A 23,431-nucleotide genomic window follows, 5' to 3' on the forward strand; every position below is an offset into this window, starting at 1 on the left:
TTACATCGTTCACCAATGGATCCACTGCAGTGAATGGGTGCCGTCAGAATGAGAGTTCAAACAAAAATTAGACCATTAAGTCACTGGGTCTTTTCTTGAAGCAAAACATTTAGTTTAATATTGCTCGCCATCACCGTTCTACTCTGTTATGTACAGTAAATGAGTGTGTTTTCTATTAGTGTGTGAGTGTGTTTCAAAGTAGCTAATAAGGAAAGGTTACATAAACCACTCCAGCTATGAACTTCATTCAGGTTTATCTTTATTTATACAGAGTAAAATTTATCCAGTGGGCCATTTATAAAAAAATATAGAATCTTGCTCACATTGCAGTAAACTAACAAAGAAGCCTGAGGTAGAGATTTGTAATATTAAACCGCAGGGGCAAATTTCCCTCAGTTCATATTGTGTGTTTATGTTATGATGGTGCAACTGTGAAACCTGTTACAACATGAAAGAAATCAGCAAAACAGAGCCGGTGAGGAGTTTAAAGGGACTGATACCCAAAGCTAATTAAGCACAAACATAAAAGCCAGAACCATCCCCAGACCACTATTCTGAAACACTAATCATAATGTAAAAATACTCTTTATCTCACACTGATGGAAATCTAGAAGATGATCCAAAAGGCTCTAGAAGCTAATGGCCCCTGGCTCCTGTATCTAGTTCACACACGCATGAGAGAATGACTCGTGCAGATTTCAGGCTTTAATTCTCCTTTTTCATATTACAGACATATATAATCACCTTACACACTTTGATCTGCTTACACATGTAATCCATGGCTTTTGTCCTCCTTGGTTATTGTTCATGATGTATAGTTTATGGCTAATTATGCAATTCCGTTTCAGGTTAAGTAAACATGATATAGGGCAGAGGATTCCAGTGGGGATGCACTGACCATCAGCTGATATTATTAATTAATCTGTATTGGATGTTCAAGCTCATTTCACTATACAATTTAATGTAATCTTTAGCAAATCTCAAATTTAATCTATCTTTTATACATTATAATGTTATGAAGCCTAAATGTGTGAATTATAATATTTGAATACCCCATTAAATTTATTTGTATATTTCAATTTTCATTTAAGTTTTAGTAACTCTGTTATTCTGTGACTTTTTTTAATCAATAGTTTTATTCATTTATTTTTTTCATTTAAATGATTTAGTACTTTTATTTTAGTTAAGTGCCAAGGTGATATTTATTTTCTTGTTTTTAATTCAAGTGTTTAATTTAATATTTAGTTTAATTTAGTTTCAACTAACATAAAATTAATCAACGAAACTTCTTTAGTTAACAACAACAACGTTGATATGAGCATGAAACATCACAATAATCACATAAAAAACTTGATGTCTAACGTAAAGTCTGGGTCTTGAAATAATGCTGCCATTCCGTGTAAATCCTGCAGAAGTTGTTGGTGTCTCCTGTTTTTAATTAGTGAAATTATCAATAGCTTAAAAGTCAGAGAATCAATAGAAATGGCTGAAGTTCAACCATCAAACATTCGCTCACAAACACGCAACACATTTGTCAATAAAATGAGTGAACAGACCGAAATAAGCACAGTAAGTCATTATTAGTAAGTGTAGTGCACAATGGCACCATTCTTAACAATATGGCACCCGAGGGTTAGCATGCTGTCAGCTTTATTTACACCCAATGACAACACACCAAGGGCCATCCTCAACTAAAATTGTAAAACCAGGCCTGTCGGCTGCCTGTGGCTAAACCCACACTTCCCATTCCCATTAACAAACCAACAAACATGCTGCAGGTCAACAGACTGTCACAATCGGAGCTGCAAATATCAATTCTGCCAGTTCTAGAATTTTGTGCCTACTGCCGCGCTATCGTTTAAAAGCCTTTATCCCATGCCATGATGCCATCTGCAGTGTTTCTGAAGCATATGGCCTTGTGGTGCTGAGCATTTAGCGCCCACATGAGATTGCAAGGCCATCAGTACCCTGGACAGCTCCCTGGCCCGAGAACATCAGCACCACGGACAGCTCCCTAACTCGGCCCTGTAGTGATTCTGCTATAGGCTCAGTCTGAATCATCACAAACCTGATAATGAGCCAATTAGAATGGCAGCATAGGCAACAGTATCATCCAAACAGCCACACTTCACCCTGAAGGTCAATGAAGTCCAACAGAAAACCTCCAAAATTGCTGTGCTCGTTTGTCTCTGTGGCTTTATCAGGGTTTGTGCTCTATCCGAAGGGGCTGCAACTTCATTCGCTTAACAAGCTTTGTGGGAAAGAAGATTTGTAATGGCATTATCAAAATTGCGGTTCATTTAAGCCGATTGATATAACAGCGCTTTTTTGAACTCTAACTTCTAAGCTGTGGATGAATTCACCTGCTCGAAAAGGAATGAGCTTTTATTTCACAAGTCTCTAAACCAACAATGCACGCTCTTAATTAAACACAAAGATGTCTAGCAGGCAATTAGCACCTGTTTAAAATGACAATGACTTCATCTTTGAGGCTGAACATAAGAGTCAGGGTAATGTCATCATGCTTATATCCTTTTGCTTTTCATTTCAGTCTACAGAGGAACAATGTAGATGCAAGTAAGTCATTTGAAATGCTTTAAAATGTGTTTTTTTTCTAAATATAAAACAGTAAGATGGATCATTAGCTAAACTACTGGAAGGCTGACATGCCATGTTAAATCTAAGATGTTTTAAACAGCTATATCAGGTGTGTTTAGAATTATTATGCATGCAGTGTATAATTATTGTGCATGCACCTCATATTGAGACAAAATTTGTACATTTAAAATAAACTAACAAATAAATAAAATCACAGACATTTGGTTACATCTCATAACCACTGAAAAGGAAACAGAAGCCAAAATTGTTCCAAATTTGTTTATATATCAATGTTTATATACTTAATTTAAAATAAATAAATATAAATACATTTACAAAGAACTAAAACTCAAAAAATGACTTTAATGATTCAATTTAGTTTTTATATTTTAATGAATTCAGCCTTATATTAAGTGTAAAATAAATGTAAAATAAATAAAAATTAAAATAAAAACATTATTTGTATATTATTATTAATGTAGCATTACACAAAGACATATATACATAAAATAAATAAACAAACCAACAACTAAATAAATATTCTTTAAATTCTTTTAAATTCTTTAAAACATGATGAAGCACTTAAAAGAAATGCATTCCTTAATATGTTCAAACATTAGATATTCGGGTGAATATGTGAACCGTGTGGCTTGACTGTATTCACAGCAAGCAATCTGCCACCAGCAATCATGCAAAGTCACAGGATGTGAGCGGAAATGCAATATGATTTTTGGACTGCCCTGAGACTAAGCAACAGACGTTCTCTCCTCATGCGGGTATCCCATTAAATCCCACAGGATTAGCGTTAGCTCACAGTCAGTTTGGAATAGATTTAACCGCTCTGTTCTCTCTCTCTGACCCTGCCATAGAGATCTGAGTATTAACGAGATGCTACGACAACCCAGCCTCTCACCTTGTGGCCAGGACATGACCTCCTAGCTTCTAAGAGTCTAGTTAACTTCAATAACAGTCACCACAAGGTGAAATAAACAAATAACCGTGTGTCCATTCTGTATACATCACAACCCAGAATACAGGGTGCAGCTGTCATTCAAACTGAAAGAGGCGGAGCATCTACTGAGCTTAAGGGCATGTATGTGATGTCAAATTAGGGCTGAATAGCTGTCACTGATCACAGAATAGGCTCCATAGAAAAGTTGTTTAAGTGTACTTGATGAGGAATGTAAATACTAACACCCTAGAATCCTTAGAAATGTCTCATGGATAGGAAAGAACCATACACACATTACCTGTGAAAATGTATTTTTAGCCTCACACTGACTAGGCTTTTGATGATGAAACTGGCTAACATTGGAAATCAAAGGCTAAATTAAACATTAAATAATTCCAAAAAGGGCAATGCTGAACATTTCCGATTTTCTGTTTGGATTTCAATGAGAGTTTTGTGCTTCCCCTCTCCAACTTTGCAAGAAGTTTAATCTGAAACCCAAAGGATTAGTGCTAACCAGCAGTGGAGTGTAAATCTGCTGTAAGATCACAGAGAAAGCAGAGGATCTCCAGTGTTGCCCTGTGCTGGAGTTTATTCTCTCCACAGACGTTCAGCACTGCAGAGGAGACTCTCTATTTAAAGAGTCAGGCACCTTTAGTAGATCTTAGTTACTTTAAATAGTTCCCTATGTAGTCATCATTCCCTCAGGCCATTACGAAACAGTGTGCTTTTTAATTTATTTGTTATTTAAAATGTATTTGTTATTTTGTGTATTTTTGTTATTATATATATATATATATATATATATATATATATATATATATATATATATATATTATATATTTAATTCATTAATTAAAAAAGAGAAAGGAGGAAAGAGTTAATACGAATAAGAGACAGCATCAAAGGAATAGTTCACTCGAAAATGAAAATTGGAAGAAGAGCCAGGATAAATGTTATAAAAACTCCAACTGCGTTTGTCTGAAAGAAGAACGTCATATACCCCTAGGACGGCTTCTGGATGAGTAAAATATGGGGTAATTTTCATTTTTGGGTGAACTATTCCTTTAATGCTTAACTGAGAACACACAGCCCAAACTATTATTTAAATAAATGTATAACAACAACATTACAAAGCAACTTTTTACATTATTATTGTTATTGTCTATATTATTGTAGTATAAAAAAATGTATAAATGTATATATAAATACAGGTTAAAAAAAACCTGTTTAAAAAAAACACTAGGAGATTCCATCATATTGAGAAATTTCCTATTTCATTTTTTTCTAGTAGTGTTTTTTCTGAAGGCTTGAAATATAGTGCCACCTATTTCTTTCTTATGGTGTGTTACACAGCAGAATGAATTTAGATTTCTGCTTGAGTTACTGCTTTAAACACGCAGACCAAAAGAGGTGCACTCCAGTGTGTCGCTTCAAAAATCACCTGTATGAGTGAGCGCTCAACCCTGCTGGATTGATTAACCATTACATCACTTCCTCTCCCCCTGCTTAGCACTTTTGACATGTGCCTCGCACCTCGAGCGACACAAGTGTGAGTGTGTGTGTGTGAAAATATCACAAGAGCTGTAAAACAACAGCTCTGAGGCACACAGCGACAGCAGCTAACATAGAGCTAATTTCTTTCCTGAGAGCCACTCACTCGCCGCGCTAACCGCCCCTTAAATGGCCCCAAATACGCCAGCACTCCACACAATACCCTTCAGAAAGCACTTAATCAGCCGTCCCCATGCATATATTCATAGAGATATGCAAAAAGCTTTATGCTTGTGAAGTTTTTTTTTTTTTTTTTTCACAAAAGCCTGCAGAAAAACCTTTGAGAGAGCAGGAATTGCTAACTAGGGGTGAAGACCTGCCCCTCACACAGATGAGACGCAAACATATTACAGTACACCCTAAAGTACAGTTTAGTCTCTGATTAAACTGTGTAAAAGAGACTAGTATGCTGCTGCTTTTCCCAGTGCTAGACCGATTGGTCATGGTCTCATAGAAGAAACACTGCTGATATTAGTGTGTTAGTCACAAAGGGCCGCAAGGCACACAGTCACACACACATCCACACGCGGCTGATAAACTGGCCTGTCAACACTCCAACTTGTGTGCTGAGCTGCTGGATTTGAGACTAGCAACAACACAAACGGATACACACACACACAATGTGGCGGAGAGACACTGCAGAAGGCGATGCTTTTCATCTTTTAAAAACTTGAGAGTCAAATGAAATGATGCACAAGGGTGATCTGATTCACAGCTGTTGTCTATTAGAAGAGGCTGAGAGTATATCACACAGCAATGAGCTGGAGTTAATGTGCTGTAACCGGTTTGGGGATTTGGGTGTCTGCTACCTAGGCAACGGAATCTAGAAGGCACAGTGACATGATGCATTCACAGGAAGACAGACACTGTGTCGCATGAGGCATGATCCGGCAGCAAAAGCCAATCAGAACAGCGCATGGACTTTATCGTATCATATCTGGAAAAGACATTTCCAGGATGTTCTGTCACGAACCTGCCTTTCTCAGCCTTATCCAGGCTCATCTTCCTCGGCCTAAAAACAAAAACTAACTCCTCTGAGTGACTTCTGATCTTACGTCAGAGACTCACCGTTGACTGTGAGGTGCACCCAGCTGCCGTTGTGAAAGGTGTGGTACTGTTGTTCCAGCATCAGGACCTTGCACTCATACCAGCCCTGGTCTTCCGAGCGAACCCTCTCAATGCGTAGAGATGACTTGCCATGCAGGCTGGCTCGGCCTGCGGAGTTCAAAGATACAGAGATACAGAAGATGTGAGAGATGCTCTAACGGGATCCAAAACATCCCTCTACCTCAAAACAACAAGTCAACTGTTTAAATCAAGTAAACTGTGTACAGGAAGTCAGTTGGAGACACAAATATTATTGAAATGGACAGTTCACCCAAAAATGAGAATTCTGTCATTACTAACCCTTGTGTTGTTCCAAACCTGTGAGACTTTAGTTTATCTTCATAACACAAATTAATATATATTTCTGATGACATCCAAGAGCTTTCTAGTACATGTGACACCAGTGGGTCAATTGTAATGTAACAAAGCTACAAAAATAACATTTTTATTCAACTATTCTGCTCCTTGGGAGTCACCGTCTGTTGAACCATTGGACCATGGACTATTTTAGTGATGTCTTTCCTATGTTTATGGGCCTGGGAACATTTCAGAAACATTGCTGTCTACTCTGGGTTAGACTCTTGGATTTCTTCAGAAATATCTCAATTTGTGTCAGAAGATGAACAAAGGTCTTGGACGGTTTGTCAGGATTTGTCAGGGTTTGGAGCGACAGGAGTGAGAGATTAATTATTGGGTGAATTTTTTCATTCCAAATAACATTTAAAATTATAGTTAAATTTTCTCTAAATTAAATTTGTTTTAAAAAATATATATACTTTTAATAATAATAATTTGTATACTTTATACTTTTTTTTTTATTCACACCACGCCAAGCTGGTCTTTCCAACAGGGACTTTAAAAAAAATCCTAATACATTCTGGTTTGGTACGTAAAAAAAGACAAAAAAAGCCAAAGGTCATTTACACATTTAATTCAAGTTAATTAAATCTAATTGTTTATCTTTGCTCTTGCGATAATGTACACAGCCTGGGTCCACAGCCGCTTCACTCATGAATGTTGTTTTGGCGACAGCAGTGTCAGGTCCAGAGGTCTGTGACGGCTGAAGTGAGAGCCAAAGTGGCCCACGGTAATTCCAGACACTCCCGTGAGCACATGGAGAAACACATCTCTAACCGTGCCAGACGTGGGCAAATCCATCATGACACTATGATATAGCTAGCTGGCTGTCTTCAAGGGTCAAACAGAGAGGGGATTTATGCCTTTTCTCTATATTCTGGCAACAGTGCTGGACAGATGGCAGGAAACAATATCAGCACAGGCAGAGGATTGCAAGACAGCAGTGTTAAAGGCTATTAAGGGCCTGTGTTTGTCCTCAAAAAACATTTTTTTTCCCAAATCAAATGGAATTGCCACGGCCAATACACAGTCTGAAAGGAATCCGTCCCACAGTATACAAAATAAAAAAATATTTAGCAAACATACGCATCAATATAGGAAAATGTGCATTAGTTGGATGGCCAGAAAAAAATAAGTCGAGCTAAAGAAGCATATTTACTTTGCTTGAAATAATATCACATTCACAAATTGTTTCAGATATTCTTCATTCAAACAGAAAGCAGCGCTTTTGTTGCGGCTGGATATTTAGCCCACACCAGTGTCGCAGATCAATAACACTGAAGGAGAACCAGAAGCGAAACGAGAGCGGTCAAACGCCTGGCCTATTTTTACAGCTGTGAGAGAGTGTTGATGGGAGAACGAGAAACAATGCTGACACGCAATGTAGGGTAAAGACAGTCCTCAGGAAGTGACACGCTGGAGGTCAATACAAAATGAAAGCACGAAACTTCCTCTCCTTCTTTCGTATTCTTTTCACTTTTTCTCTTTCTTTCTCTCTCTCTTATTAGATAAATGCACAGTTCAAACTTGTACGCGGAAGACAAAAGCAGAGTAAATAACGAATTGTTATTAATGTTAACTAAAACATAAAAAAATTGCTTTCAAAAAACTGTTGAACGATACTAAAACTTTTTGAAGCATCGCTATTTCAACTCCATCTAGCATTAATGAATAATACATTGACTCTCACATATGTATCCACTTTATCTTCTCTCAGTATCTTGCTTACACAAAGACCCAATACATGAGATTCATATAGAGTCATTTGGTAACAAGCAGGCTTTTTGTGGTGGACATCAGATATGAGTTATGCTGGACCAGTTGCCATTACAGCAGGGGTCTCACACGCTAAGACACAGAGCTACTGTATATTTGCTGAGTAGAGCTATTTATCTGGAGGAGGCGATGACCAATATAAGACTAGAGGTCAGAGGAAATACACTGCTGAATGAGGCCTCATGCAAGAACTCATGTATGTACAGGTCACAAGGCCATCTATGGTAATTATGGATCCTGATCAGTGGAGCAGATAAAAGACATGTGGAACTTGTGCTTCCTGTGTGGAACCGTACAAATACAACAGTATGTACAGAGCTTATTACTGCAAGAAACGTACGTGTTACTGGCCTAATCAACAAATCATTATTTGAATTTAAATATTAAATAGCTTCGTATTTTTCATGCATATTAGAAAAGCAATAAGTGGGCATTGTTGAAAATAAAATATATGCAAATTATAATACTATTATAATTATAACTATTGTTAAGTAATATTTCAAACGTTTTATTTAAAATAATAAATAATAATCTCAGGTTTCAAGCACCAACAGAACAACTTTTTGGATATCTTAAAATGTTTTAAAAATACAGCTCAGCTCTGCACAATGTGTTAAGATCACTGCTGGAAATTCAGCTGAGGATTCAGGATGAGAGAAAGTTAAAAAAACTTTCCAATCTCATTACCATTCACTCTGAGTGAGATCCATTAAAATTGCATATCTTGCCCTGAGCCACGTCTGATAAACTATCACAGTTTCTTTGCTTTTATAAATCTGACATGCTCTTAAATTATGCCCTTTCTGTTTCCACTCCTTATCAATGATGTAATTTCCAATCTCAATTAGGAAGAAAAGGATCATATTTGATCTTCTGCACTTCCCTCCACCCCTCTTTCATGTATCAAGCTGGTGCTTCGCTCTTGAGATCAGCACCTCTTCTACCTGTCCACAGATCTGGACCGCCAGATACACCGGAGCAAAGATAAGAGCTTTCTTCAAACCAACCCGCACTTTTCGATTCATAATCTGTTGACACGACCGGCTCTTGCCCTGTGATAAAGCTTTCAACCTCTATGAGAGAGATTAAATGTACTGAGATCTGGACTGGGCTGAGTAATCTCCATTTCCGTGAGTCAAACACATGACTGAGAGACCTGCTGTGATTCCATGCATATGAAAATAAAAAATTAAATAGGTGAAGATTGACCAAATTAGTACAGACTGCTAGTATAGACAGTACCTTGAAAAAAAAATTGTAAATTAAATTCATATATATATATATAACAGATTAAACAATCCAAGTGTTTTCTGGATATTGAAACAAACTCTTTCATCTGACAAAGACTACAAATGAAGCAAACACGCTTTTACCGTTCACTAATTTCATGAGACAAATCAGAACCCGAAAAAACAAAACACAAATTATGCTGCAGTGCAATTTAATGAGTACATCGGGGCATGAAAAAGCTTAAGTCATGTGAAACGGGAAAAAAGAAAAATGTCACTTTGACGTTTATTTTTCAGTGCAAAACATTGCCTGAAATAAATCAAGTCTAAACCTGATTTATAAAATAGGAGTTTACTGTATTAAATGCAATAATGAATCATTAACATTCAACAATTCTTACGATTCTGCCCAAATAATAAAAAGTAGCTGTTTTCATGTGAAAAATTTAAGGCGGTGAGACGGAAATCCAAGCTCACCGGCGTATTAGGGTCCACATGAGGAGGGTAGAAGCGGAAGTTGATGAAGAAGGGGATGGGCACTCCAAACTTAAACCACTCCACCACGTAGGGCTGGCCGTTGAGTGGGTGGGCCACGTCACATCCCAGAATCACGGTCTCCCCTGCGCGGGCCGTCACAAACTGGGGCTCTTCTCTGACTCCGTGGGCACCTGTGAAAACATATGGACTTTGATGAGCAATCACACACACTTAGGACTGTACAAACCGCACACTGAAACTGCTCTAGGGAGCAATGATTCATCTGACTGCTGAAAATAGACTTTGGTTAGTAGATCAAGTAAGTCTGCAGACTATGTGCTGCACTAAAGCATTGATTGAAGTTCAATTCCGTGTAAATTAGCTATATCCGGATTTCCTGAAACTATTTTACTAATCAATATACGCACACTCATTCATTCTCTATTAACTACAACAACAATGTCAATGGACTCCAAAAGAAAATATAGATTTTTTTTGTCCCCTATATATTTATTATAGCTGGAAGTAAAGTTTTTGTAGGTTTTTTAAAAATGTAAAACATAAAATAAGAAATATTTATGATTCTGTGTTCTGTAATTCACACTGATCATATATATATTTCTTACAGATGGTCACTCAGTTGTTGCTTTCGTTGAAGCATAAAATGTTCTTTGGATTATTTTCAAATCATAATAATTAGGCTTAAAATAAAAATCGTTTCTACATGGCAACAAACATATTTTGTTCTTTTTAATAAGGCAGTCAAAAAGATTCTGTGAAACAGTCTCGAATCAGATTCACTAAATGAGTGAATCATTTAGAGCCATGTGTTCACAACTGACTCCATTAATAAACTAGAGTTACAGTTATGTCAGATTAAATATATATACGCACACACACACACTATAATGTAAACTGTATCATTTAATGATTCTGAACAATTATCTCTCAGTCCTCTCAAAATGTGTCTCATATTGTAAGACCCCACTGTGTGTCACGCACACACCTGAAAAGGTGAATAACAACAACCACACTGAGATTGATTTAAATGAGTAGGTTTTATCAAATCACAATTTTCCAGAAAGCTATACAAGCAATGACACAGTATTAACTGCTATCAGAAACTGCTATCAACCTTTCAACCTTCGCTACAGTAACCATGACATCCCAGCTTATCTTGCATGCAGTAGATAAACAGGCAATCAAAAAGGATTCATCAAACATGATATTTGCATTATATGGGATACAAACCCAAGTCTTGCCTTCCTCGCGAGCAAAACTGACCTTGGCTTAAGGTCACTGGCCAAAGAAAAACTGGCATAATCAGTGTATGATAGCTTCTTTAAGAGGTGCCTAATAAGACAGATAAAACAGTCTGGCCTAATCCAAAACCTAGGTCAACTAAAATTGATTTATTCAGTATGTAATTTCCTTTGTGAGGCACATCACATACAAAAGAGCTGAGGAATCAAATGACTGACTCACGACTGTGATTAGATATTCTCAGCTGCTGCTTTTCCTCTCTCTCTCTCTCTCTCTCTCTCTCTCTCTCTCCCTCTCTCTCTCTCTCTCTCTCTCTCTCTCTCTCTCTCTCTCTCCTCTCTCTCTCTCTCTCTCTCTCTCCTCTCTCTCTCTCTCCCCTCTCTCTCTCCATCTCTGTCCATCTCTCTCTCTCTCCATCTCCATCTCTGATGATGTGATGAGAGCGAGGCGGAGAGCCGCCGGCCCGTGCGTATCCCCAAGACTCTCGCTGCTCCACTACCTACTGCAGCAGCGCCTGCTGATTGGCTGCTGGTGACATCACCGGAGAGCAAAACAAGCCTTGGAAGGTATGACTTCACTGTTTGCAAGGCTGAGAGCAACAAGCGGTTAACAAGCTTCTCTCCTCTCCCCTCCAGATTTACTCCCGTTTACAATGAAAGACACAAGGGATTGAGCCAGTCAAACCACTTGAGCCCTGAGAGAATAGGATGTGCATTTACAACAGAGAGGACTTAAGCATTCTGTGCACTACAAATCCAAACATCATTTGTTTAGTCTTGTTGTTTCACAAAAGTATTTATTTGGTAGAAGACAGAAGCGTGCGCCCCTAAACTTAAAATAAACGTAAAAGTTGCTTAATTATTTACATTTGTATTTACATATCAGTGTGTGATTATTATTATTGTAATTATAGCAGTAGTACAAATAATCATGGGAATGTTTTGTGCACCCAAATAAAATAGAGTGGTTTTTATATTTTTTGTTATATTTCCAGCAGCCTTGATCATATTTCAAATTAGGAAATCATTGTAACGCAACCAAATATAATATAATCATGATTAAGTTTTTGTTTACATAATATATGTTTGTGTGTTTGTTATGGAAACAAAACAGTTTATTTTGGATGTGATTAATCATGATTAATCGGTTGATATAATTTAAACATCATCTGAGAAATCAGTTTTCCATTGATGTTATTATAGAACAATATTTGGCTGATATACAACTAACTGAAAATCTGGAATCTGAGGGTGCAAAAAAATCTAAATACTGTGAAAAATCACCATTAAAAGTTATCCAAATAATTCTGATATATTTACGGTAAGAAATGTATAAAATATCTTCATGGACAGGGTCTTTACACTGAAGAAAATTTGTTAATTTTGACCCATACAATGTATTTTTGGTTATTTCTGCAAACATAGCTGCAGCATAAGAACATAAGAGGTCCAGGGTCACATATAAAATAATATAATATAATATAATATATACTTTGGTTTTCAGACTCCTTGAAGGTTCATCAAATTTGCACGAATATACTGATGGAAAGCATCAATATATTAGGCATACATTAATGATCTTGCAGCATATCATCATCTTCACAGATCTTGCTCAACATTATAAATGTAGCGGAAGGCTGGAGGCACCGTACTTCCTTTGAAAATCCCACTTAGAAAAGTAGGTCAAAGTAACCGTAAGTGCTTTGAGATTGTGAAGGATTTGATTCAGGACAGTGTGCTTCATTTTGAAAACACTGAATCAACACCCAAGAGTCATAATATTGTCATCTATTTCATAAGTAACAAAATCAATATGGCAAGACAAATGAGAAATCTTAATTAAAGAAAAAATCTATATACAGGAAATGCTCAAGTAAGGGGTTTTCATAATCGTGCCAGGCCTTTAAAAACTATTCCAAATAAAATTAAATAAATAAATAAATGAATAAAAAAAATCACACCTGTACAATTAACTGTTACTATTAAGCAGTTTTAAAACATATTTGTTTGCTGTGCTCAAGAAAATGAATTAAGCATCTGTTTGAGCATCCATCGAGCATCTGACTATTTTAGAGGCAATCTTGTCAGTGTTGCATAACTTTAATGAGCGGTGATGAGAATTTCTGATTTTCAGTGTAAAAAAACACACACAGCAACTAAACAGGATGGCTCCTGACTGTGCAATTACATCTAGAAGAGTGTATCGCCTGGCAGAACAACCGGACGACAAGTTAAGATGGTTTGTGTACGACTTGGGAAGAAAAGAAAAGGTGAGAAAAGACTGCAAATGGGCAAACACAAAGTGAAAGAATAAAAAGCTCAGCGGTACAGTGCGAATTAAATGACATTACCTCCCCTTGGTGAACAATAGACTGCAGCTTCCCCATTCATCTGCATCAGACGATTCTGAAAAGGCTGATAAAAACCGAAATACCATGGTGGCTTTGAAAACTAATGACGCTCTAATGGAAGGGAAGGACTTGACCTAGATCGGCTGGATCACACCACCCATGCCATGGATCACTCACAGAGTTCACACAGAACCCTCAGAGGTTCAGGCTACTAGCTTCTGTCTCCTCTAGCAGAGCTGCACTCAGATTTCAGGTGACTTTAACCGTATGATTACAGCTTGAGCGGAATAAACAGACTCTTGAGCTAAATAGCATACGATTCTTCAGCTCATGATCAAATGTGGATAATTAGATTATTTCATGCTACTCTGTGTGCAGGCCAGAGATAACTCAAATTCCTTCTCCTTTTACCCATTTACTGTAACTGTATATATATATATATATATATATATATATATATATATATATATATATATATATATATATATATATAGACTACCAATTCAGAATGATTTCTGGAAGACGTGGTACTGAAGAGAAAGGCAAAGGAATATTAATGAATTTTAGGATATATTAGAATGCAAGCAAATATTTTAAACTGTAAAACTATTTCATAATATTACAGTTTTGACTGTATTTTTATTTATATTTTTTCAAATAAATGCAGCCTTGGTGTTCATAAGTGATTTCTTTTAAAAAAAAAAAAAATGAAAAACTGTCTATGGGGAGTGAAGTCAGTATATCTCAGAAAGTCACAGCCAAGAAACAACCTCAATAAAAGACGACCACTTCACCACAATTTTTATTTCAGTTCGCCTGAATCACTTTATTAATGTTTCTATGAACAGGTCCTGAGCTGTAATGACCGGCCTCGTAAAAAAACCCTCTGAGAGGTTAGCTTTGCAAAGGATGAACCTACTTATGCCTGCTTCTATAAATAACTATAAATTACTCCTAAGTAATGACCACAGAGTAAGATGTAAGAGTTGATAGACCTCTAATTGCAAAGGAGGAACTGGGGGCAGTGCATAACTTTCTGTCTCACGTGAGCAGGATCCTTAATGAATACACTGATCGCTGCACAGTAACCTGCCACAGCTACTCCCATATTTCAAGGTGAATATCACATTTGACAGCTCTCTAAAAGATTTCGGATGATTGATTGATACTTAATGTGACCATTTATTATGTTAATGTCACTGATTTATATCACACGCACTTTTGAGGTGCATTACGTCATTTTTAATAACAATATTGGTCACACTTCATTTTACGGTTCAATTTCTCGCCATTAACAAACCATTAAGTACATGTTTTGCCTTAATATGCTCCAAATTTGCTGCTTATTAGTAGTTAGTAAGGAAGTTTTAAAGTTTAGGTATCGGATAGGAATGTAGAATATGGTCATGCAGAATATGTGCTTCACAAGTACTTATAAACAGCAAATATTTAATAAATAATATGCATGCTAATAAGCGACTAGTTACAGTAAATACTCTTTTATCTAAAAATGTAAATATTTGTAATGTTGTAGATGTATCCAAGCAGTAGAAATTCATTTTTTAAATAGATTTTGTGTATATATTCAGTCATATTTTATATCTGCTGGTTACATCACCTAATTAATATTCATGAGCCAGACTGATAAGGTTTAGAATGTATCCCCACACTTCTCAGATCATATAGTTTCCTGGTTACCTCGACTTGATAAAAAAAAAAAAAAAAAAAAAAAAAAATTGTGAGATGGAATTTCATGTGCAGACATGAAAACTTAAAATGTTTGTTCATGGTTGTCTGGTTAACGACTTATGCTTATGAGTTCACACACTAGAAAGAAATGCAATGTTTATGCATGCAAAAGTTGCTCTGTGTCAAACTTACAAAAGTCAGATCGGGGTCATTTTGGGTTAAAGGCTGGCAGGAGACACATCCCTGGTTCAGTTACTTATTAAGAACATATAATTTCACATATCTTTCTAAAGTTAGAACTGGCAATGGCGTTATTATGCAAATGTTAGACAAATCTGGCCTTTCGGGGTTTAAAAGGGCATTGCAGATGTGGGCCCAAACCAAGCTTCTTACCCCCTGCTGAATGCTAGTATTAGGGGCAGATGGCTAAGGATGGATCAGCAAACTCTTGGTCTCCTGAAAGAACAGTAATGGCATGCCAACCACATTTAGAGCTTTACCCTGCACGTATGACATTAACCTAATAGGTCAGCTGGAGTTTAAGACTTAAACTAGAATATAATCCCTAAATGACTTTCTTTCTTAGCCCTGGCTTGAAGTCTTTTTTGTTTTGATTTAAAAATACACTGCATCAAAATAGCTAGCTACTGTCGCTATTGCTAGCTACAAATATTTCTGGAATATTCTGACAAGAGGCAGGACTCGGGATCTTATCAGTCTGTAGAAAATGTTCTGTACCCCAAAAATTATAAGGCAATACAGTAGTATGACAGACACATTAATGATTTAACATAATACATTTAACTTTCCTTTCTATTTGATATGGTTTTCGATCTGCTTTAGTACCACAGGCCAATTGGCACAAGAGTATCAGAGATATACAGAGCAGTTAATCTAAACTAAGGGTTTAATCCATTTTCTTTCATTAGATTCAGACTGAACGACACAGCACTTTTCATGGTAGACCAGCACATATTGCTTAATATTCCCTAATACGTTTGCTTTTTTATGCTTAATGTAAGTCAATTCAAAATGACTACACTGTAGACGCAGTAATGCCTAAAACCATGTTTTTCAAGGCAATCGAATCTGAATGGCTGTGCAAAGTAAGAAGCAAATCAAAGCAAATGACTAGAAATTACTTCGGCAAATCTCATCTGCATTTGACCTGCAATGAGAACTCCAGACTATGTCTCAGAAACGCTAAATGGATGCTTTTCCTTCCCATTAAAAACAACAATGCTAAAGACCTAACACTTAAAATGCAATGAGAGGAAATCACTTAATTGGCTGTTTCCTTCAGCCCTCTAGCACAGTGTTCTCAAAGAGATGGAAATTGAGAATATAATTAATATAGTGTTCCTACAACGTTCTCTGCAGGGGCACAACCACTGAGGTCTTTTTTAGACAGGCTGGTGGCTTTGTCAACGGTTGAGAAAAAACACAGGAGAAAACAAAGACAACTTTACCAGGTTTAAATATGTTACCCTGGACAACAAAGATAAAAGAATAAATAAGCTTTCCATTGATGTATGGTTTGTTAGGATAGGACAATATGTGTAAAAAACTAAATCTAAACATTGAGGAAAAAAAGAGTTGCCCAAATGAAGTCCTTACCAGTGCATCTTACAAATCAAAATGGGAAATTTGGATATATTTACAGTAGGAAATGTAATAATTTCCAACAATAGTTTTGAACCATACAATGTATTTTTGGTTATTGCTACAAATATACCCATGTGACTTATGACTTTTATTTACTTTTTAAGTAAGCACATAACTGTGCTTGAATTGTGACAGTCAACAGCTGGACAGTTTAAAAACCTTTATTGTATGCTGTGCATCTCTGTTATAACCCCATTGAAACAGCCACAAAAATGAATACGATCCAACATTAAAACAATTTTATAACATGCCACTAAATATGCATTTGTACCATGTGACTTGTACAGAAATGTGTGGAATAAACATCTTGTGCAAAAATATGCAAATGAGCTGATCAAGTTGAATAAAACAAGTTCAAAACATCTTAAAACTATAAAACCTTTCAGGAGTTCACATGAGAGATAAGTCAACTAGTGGTTCAGGCAAATAAAAACTACTCAATTTAGCTGACTTATTTAGGGATGTGCTAGTCTACATAACACCTTGGTTTTACTAAAGCACTAAATATGCACAGAACTGATTTGTGTTTATTGTAAAGAGTGTCTTGAGAGTGACAAGCTGGCTGTGAGGTCGAGAAACCTGATCTTTAGAAAGCTCAGCATGTGCTGTAGAGGGCCAAAAAGTCTCATCAGCTTAAAAATGTATAGTAAACAGCAAAACCGCTCCCTATACAAAGCTAAAATAATCCACAGATATTCTGTTGTCACATGGTGCATGAGCACCATATGGTCAATTTATGCAATGGGTTTAATGGTCTTTTTTGACATTTGTGAATGAGAAGCTCAACGCTGAAAAAATAACACGCAAATCTTATGTGTTAAGTCAAAAAATATTCTCCTGATTTTTTTGATGTGTCACCTGTTAGACGACTTTCATTTCTCGTTTCGCTGCCAATTCTCTTTTCAATATCCCGCAGCTGTTGTGAGCTTGCGTTGTCAGGGCTACAGAGGTTAATCTATCCTCCAGATAGGGGCCACATGATTAAGATCCAGCTCCACAAACTCCTCCGAGGATAGTCTGATTTCCTCCTAACTCTCCCAGGCAGTGTTCGCTCCTCATTTAGGCATGTGTGTAAATGACTGTGTAGTAATGATGTTAGAGGCTGACTCAACAACAGGCTAGGCAGAAACAGAAACAAAATATTGGTTTCCACTAATGAGGTCTTAAAGCTTCTGTGACAATTGCCTTTTTTTGATTCCTGGCAAGTAACCAAAAACTGACTGCCAGACTGACAAATGATTGGTTATACAATCATATTTCAGGTAACTACAATGTTTAAAAGACAGTACGGTTGCCTTTGGTGACTGGATTTCTTTCTTGCATCTATTTTGATTCGGGAGTTATAGCTAAATTCCATTCTAACCATCTATAGCGGTCATTACTTTGCACAGTTCATAGCTGAAAACAAAAACTCTAGTAATACTGTACTGGTTTGCTTTGCTAGATGAATCGGAGTAATTTAATAATTAGATGTGAGGTGGAGAGTGATTATAGTTCCAGTGTTGATAGATTATTATATATATAAACAGTACTTTCAGATAATACATTCAGTTTGCACCTAAATGTATTATTTTAAAGAATATTATTTCAGTAATTCTTCTTTCAAAAGTAGGCAAAACTGTATATTTTACAAGTACTTGTGAAATTCCATTAAGCTAAACTGTGCTCATTTGCCAGCAAAGACAGCAAATCTGACAATGGTGGGTGCACTGTAATATATGAGATTGTGAATATACCCAGGCATCTACGGCAGGAATCGGCTGCTAATCCTATATTGTTGGGGAAATGTTGACTGTATTCAATCCTCTTAGTCTGCAACTTTACATGGCTGAAGAGTCAGTGATTAATCTGCAGCCTTCCACCATCACTTCCGCAACCGAGACTGCAGATCCAAAATCATTCCCTGGAAAATCTGTGCATATTACTGATTACACATGCTCTGTATACCAAACAGGATAGAAGTGAAACATTAACTGTTTCAAAACTTTAATAGGCAGTTACTTTCGCCAACATCCAAAGTGTCATGCTGCCTCTTAAATAATCGATTCTGAAAGCTCTAGTACATCGGCAGAAACCTTGTAAGCCTCACAAATTGCACTCTGCATGGGAAACTCATCTTACAAGTGATTCTGATGTTAGCATGTTGCTAAGCTAACTCTCATACATTTTAATATTAAATCAAATATGTTTATTTATAATTAGAATTTCCATAAAGAATAATATATTTGCCAGAATGAGGTATCCTGGCAGCATAACTAAGATTTCCAGAGAGAATAATTGTGTTGTGTTATGACTCCTTGTAAGGAAATTCTGAGGTAAAATGTCCAATAAAGAAACGAAATTTGATGGCATAATATCATAACAATTGTTTTCCATGTGACATTTAAATGGATTTAATAAAGCAACAGAGAGTATCCGAGTTTTGTGCACTGAGGAAAAAAAAAAGGGAAAACTGTCCTTCTGGGATTGGACAATTAAAACCTATTGTCCCCTAAAACCTGCACGCGCTAACACCATCTCACTGGTTTTGAATGATTCTCAAAAAGCAGGATTTCAGTTTTAAGCTAATCCAAATTCATATTTTACTACAATAGTTGTTGTAATTATTTTATTGCCATGCTGGAATGTGGATTTTGACCGGAAAATGTGGATTACAACAATACAGAGACTCATTTAAAAAAGAACAAGACAGGCCCATTTTTACTCAAAGAAAGCAACACTAGTCGCTACAGCAATTCCCGGGAACGCCTTTCAAGGTATCAGGTCATTAATCCTATCGAATATAAAAATAACTGAGACAAAAACAGAATCTGTATCTAAATATATTCCCAAACACACGCACATTTGCGTTGGCAATGGCAGAAGACACCTACAATTCTCTGCGCTGCCTAGCATTATATAAGCAGCAATTGGATTCTCTGGCAATATATCTCTCTATTTCTATCTGACAGCTATTCCCTGTGTACCTCCCCTTCACCTTTTCGCGGTGTGCACCTAGTATGCTTTTCGCATGCTGTAGTTCATTCCACTGCACTCTGGAGAACAGGAGAGCCCAGAAAACACGCTAACAGTAGCAAGCTAGCTCAGCAAACTGTTTTCATTTGTAACAGCGACTGTCTAAACAGTCAATACTAAGATGTTTCGAACCAAAATGGTTTGTTAGTGCAATGATAGTAGTAAAAGTTTCAGACTGGTTGGCTAATGCTTGGTTGGTTCTTTTTTGAACCTGGCGCATTAAGTAGTACTCATCTGCATAGTTCAACAGACATATGTTCCAGTCTGCTCAAAATTAAAACACAAACAGCATGGTCTTTTCATCTCCCAAACACAGGGGCTAACAGATAACTTGCTGTCAGTCTGTCAGAATATTACACTTTGTGCATGGCAAGATGGCACAGCGAATGTCTCCTGACAACATTTCTTTCCCTCTGGCTCCACAGCACTGTGAAGAAGCAGATAAAAAGTGTCATGTCCCATGTCGCTCCCTTATATAACACGGGCACAAAATTACTTATTCAGCCCAAAATATTAATTTAACAGAAAAACTATCACAGTCTAGTATGTCAGCTGCTCTTAAATTTGCCGGCCTGGTGGAGATTTCTACATTAAAGGAATGTTCCATAAACAAATTAAGCTCCTTTCACTTCTCTTTTAATAAAAGGAGTATAGCCATAAATGTCTTAGTGTGAAAAAATGCTCACTTACCTCTTTTGTAAAACTATATCTTATATTGCAATATATATTAAATTTTACAACTTAAATCACCAACACGTAACTAAAACTCAAAGGGCCCTCTTAATCAAACTTGACACACATGAAGGTTACGGGCCCATTTCGTTCAGTAGCTTAAATGACTGAAATGAAATGCGCTCTGTTTTTCACCAACTGGCAACACAGGGATCTGAAGGGATGAGGTGTTACCAAAGACCATGTTTGTTTTACTCTGAGAGGCAGTGCTCTCATGCGGCATTTAGTGGTTGAAAAATCCCATATACTGTATATAGCCTCTTTAATTAACGTCATTTCTATCATCCGAATATACCTTTAAATCTTATTAATGGTCTGGCTGACCCTGAGTAAAAGAGGCAGGGCAGATATGATTGGGGTGGAAGGTCGGATAGTTGGATTTAAAGGGAAAAGTTGATCGAAGGTAGGCGCCATGCCACGAGAAGGAGAGGAGGCGGCTCAGGAGGGCCTGATTCATCACAGCCAGTCAGCATCCCGCCTGCGCCACGTCCCGTGCCAGGCATCCACCCGCGATACACAGTGAGCAAACACATAGACTCGTGGTGGATGATGAATCTAATTTTAACAGATCTATAGCGCAGCCAGACAGATTGAGAGAGATGGATGCACAGATAGCGAGCGCTCAGAATTGATTGCCTTCTGAAGGATGGCGGTGAAGGAGGAGAGGAAAACGAGGGCGGAGAGAAAAGCGAGAGGGGCGCGCGATAGAGTATCCTGGGCAGAGAGCCTGGGGTACAGTACTGAAGTATCTCATGGGCCAGAGTATGAATGTTTAATGGACATGGTGGAGCCGGGCAGGAGGAAGCCGAGTGCTCTGCATCAATGGACAGTTGAAAAATGAGACATGGGGGGGAAGCGGTCCAGTCAGGGGGGAAGGGAGAGAGGAGATCAGCACGCTGCTTGGCTGCCTGCCGGGCCCACGCACGTCAAAGGAGTCACACGCTCACACATGCTCTCTACATCTCTGTCAATTCATTGTGAAGTCCAGCAGCCTTTCCTGACACACACGATACAGCGGGATCTGAAAGCGCACGCTTAGTCTGGCATCTCGATCTCAGCGCTGACTGATGATGATAGTGTCTGTGTTACGCTGTGCAGACGTGAAGTGGAAACATGGTAAAAGGCATGTTTCTCAGACTTTTTATTCTAATCAACTACTGTTTCTGCAGCCTTGTGTTGAGAAGCCCCACCCATACTGAAATATCACTGGGCAAAACTAACATTCCTTATTAGGGAGTCACCGATATTTTGACTAAATAAAATAAATCACTAACAAGTGACAGTCATCAATGCTGCAGATTAATTTAGGTTTAAGCATTATAAAGTATAAAAGTAGTTATGAATTTTGAAATCTGCCATAATGTACATTTAAGAGTGTTATTAAATTATGGCCCAGTTTCATAGACAAGGCTTAGCCTAAGCCAGGATTAGGCCATAGTTCAATTAGGAGATTTAAACAATTTTTATAAATATGGCTTAGAAAAACAGCATTATTGTTGGGCATCTTGAGACAAAACAAAGGCACTGACATGTTTTAAGATCAGTCAGTGCAAGTTTCTTTCACTTGGAACAACTCAGGTTTACATTTTAGTCTGGGACTAGGCCTTTTCTATGAAACCAGGGGTTTGAGTGTTTTAAAGTTTAACTTAGATTAGGAAATGAGCTGATAAAAGGAAGCTGATAAAAATCGAATTAGCCAAGATGCGATACTGATATATTGACCATGCTTTCATATCTTAGCCATCAATGAGCAGACAATATGAGAAATTGAGAATCAGAATTTACAAGACAAATCCACCGCCTCCACATAAAACATAAAAAGTTCAAAATATCACAAAATGCTCTTTATCTGCAAAATCCTGGCCCAAGAAAATATGAACAGAACTTGCAACAAACATACCTAACCAGCATATACAGCTTTTTTGTGTGTATTTTTTCATCAGCGTTGGCGCCTATTGCTATCCTAATATTCCACTGTCTCAAACTCTGAACTACGTTTCTACCACGTGCTGAATCATGATTCTTCCTCTGCTCTCCCGACGCTGACTCAGACTAAACACCTCCGCCCAGCATCACTCCTCCATTAGTCAGCACTCTAACCGCACTGCTGGAGTACCATCTTCCAAGCGTCCTGAGTGTCATCACTTTCAGTTGTGCCAATCAAAAAGAAACATTTCTGTTTCTGAAATCAAGAAGTGTTTCAAGATACCACTGCATTACAGCATCGTCCACAAAATACACCAGTACTCCACACACGACGGCCCTCTGAGATGACTGATGATATTTAGGGTGTGCTGAAGGCTGTGGCTGCATCACAGATGCAGATCTGAACAAGAGCAAAGAGTGTATCGATCAATAGGCCCATGCTCTCAATTCTTTAACGATCAAAGCCAGATGTTAAGCTGTAGCTTTTATTTAGACCAGGAGTCTGCTTTTCATTGACTAAACGAACAGTGCATAGAAAAAAACCCAGTTCTTCCATTCCCAGTGTGGACGATACATAAAATACCCAACAAGAAGGTTAAAAGGTAAACTAGGTTTTTTTAAGTGGAAGTAGCGATGTAAAAGTCACATTGGATAATAGTGTCTACCGAATGCATACATGTAAGCTTGATTGTTTTACACTGCTGTTTAAAGTCTAGATCTTTGATGACACTTAAATGGAGCCAG

The 23,431-nt window shown here is 37.4% G+C and overlaps 1 pseudogene; it reads right to left on the minus strand.

The window, feature by feature from the left end:
* LOC122326997 overlaps positions 1-23,431 on the minus strand; it is a 79,240-nt pseudogene that overhangs the window by 50,120 nt on the left and 5,689 nt on the right.

The sequence above is a fragment of the Puntigrus tetrazona genome, chromosome 21, assembly GCF_018831695.1.
Source record: "Puntigrus tetrazona isolate hp1 chromosome 21, ASM1883169v1, whole genome shotgun sequence".
NCBI lineage: Eukaryota > Metazoa > Chordata > Actinopteri > Cypriniformes > Cyprinidae > Puntigrus > Puntigrus tetrazona.